General features: G+C 56.9%; 1 pseudogene; it reads right to left on the minus strand.

The window, feature by feature from the left end:
- Window positions 1-28: 28 nt before the first annotated feature.
- Window positions 29-1,829, minus strand: LOC102851022 (annotated as a pseudogene).
- Between the last annotated feature and the right edge of the window lie 4 nt (window positions 1,830-1,833).

Raw genomic sequence — 1,833 nt, forward strand, 5'->3', positions numbered from 1 at the left:
GAGTCAGGAGGCCAGGAATGAAGAGTCATCAGAATCCACAAGGGGCAATCCCCAGCTCCAAAGTCAAGGCCTGCTTGTCAGTGAGTCCCCCCTCCTTGAGCCTGAAGTAGAGAACTTCTCCAGGGCACTGGCACAGCGGCAGTACTCGCTGTCTGGGGGGTTGTACTCCGGGCAGTTGGCGATGACCCTCTGCAGGTCTGCCACAAACAGCTTCCGGGTCACATAGTAGCGGTTGCGTAGCCTCTCTGTCATGGTCTTCAGGTCAATGGGAAAGCGGATGACCTCGTAGTAGTCAGGGGCCTCTGACTTCTTCACAGGTTCCACGAAGGACCAGGCACTGGGGTGTGACTTGATCTGAGCCAGCAGGTTCTTGAGGGTTGTATAGAGTTGGTCAGGGTCCTTCAGCTCCTTCCCCTTCTCCTTCCCCAGAGGCTTCCAACCCGTCTCTCGAATGCCGGGAACACTCTCTACGGGGATTTTTGCCCTCTTTGAAGCAGCTGAGCCCCGGGTAGAACTTGCGGATCTGGGCCTGTTTGCGCTCCATCAACTTCTTGATGATGTGTGACAGCTCCGTGTAGGGAATCCCGGGATTCAGCTCACACTCCATCAGGGTCGCCCCCTCGTAGTCCTTGATGTAGCCCAGGTAGCGGCTCTTGGGAACCTTGATGTCCTTGGAAAAGCCCTGCTTTTTGAAGTAGCCAATGGCATACTCGTCAGCGTAGGTGAGGAAGTAGAGAATGTTGTGTTTGATTGGTATTCCTTCGGGTGGTTCATCAGGTGAGTCCCGTAGCCCTGACCTGCTCATTTGAGGTGACGGCACAGAAGACAATCTCTGTGAAGCCCTGGGTGGGGAACATGCTGAAGCAGATGCCACCTGTAACCCTCCCGTCTTTGATCAAGGCCAGCGTCTTGTGCTTCAGGTCAAAGACAAGCCGGGCGATGTACTCCTTGGACATCCGTGGCAGCTGGTGGGAGAAGACATTCTGCAGGCCCACGAGCTAGAGCAGCACCCGCCGGTTGGCCTTGGGCGTCAGTGAGTTGCCAGTGACGTGGAACTCTATGATGCCCCTCCGCTCCTCCAGACGGGTGGTCTCATCCCGGGTTGCATTGCCTGACAGCAGGCTGGTCTCAGGTCCCAGCATGGCGGCAGGGTCCGTGATGGTCAGCATGACCTCGTTAACCAACTCCATGGGGATGTCGCCCATCACCCGCAGCCTCTTGGCATCCTCCAGGGTCAGGTTCTCTGGGAGCTTCCTCTTCTCACCTGCTGGCATGGGCTCAGGCCCTCCAGAATCCAGACTCAGGGAGCTGTTGCTTCCGCCTCCCATGGTGGGGCTGAAGATGGGGGTGCTGGGAACGACTGCAGCACTGACGGCAGCTGGGCGGGGTACCAACTGTGTCCCCTCGGAAGGTGGCATGGTGAAGCCCGACTCCCAGATCGGAGAGTCTGCCCCGTAGATCTCTTCCTCCAGCATGGACAGGAATTTGGGGAAGTGGGTGAGGATGAGGGTCCTCTTCTCGGGTACCAACTTACCCTTCTCCACTCGGAATTTTTCCAGCAGCTGCCCGCGGGTGACAGCGAAAATGAAGCGGGGGAGGCTATCGCAGCTCTGAGGTACGTGGCAGTAACAGAGCCATCTGGTGTAATTGACTTTGTAGGTGGCTACATCCTCGGCCTGGGACCTCTGCCGGAACTGGGCAGGTGTCTCAAGCTTCCAGTAGTTAAGGCAGAGAAGAAACATCTTTGAGAGCTCAAACATTGTCTGCCGCTCCCGGGGAGCCAGGTGGCTGAATTTGTACTGCACGAAGTTCAGGACACCCTGTTCTATATTA

The sequence above is a fragment of the Elephantulus edwardii genome, unplaced genomic scaffold (assembly GCF_000299155.1).
Source record: "Elephantulus edwardii isolate Elephantulus edwardi_28Jun2011 unplaced genomic scaffold, EleEdw1.0 scaffold00126, whole genome shotgun sequence".
NCBI classification, from domain to species: Eukaryota; Metazoa; Chordata; class Mammalia; order Macroscelidea; family Macroscelididae; genus Elephantulus; species Elephantulus edwardii.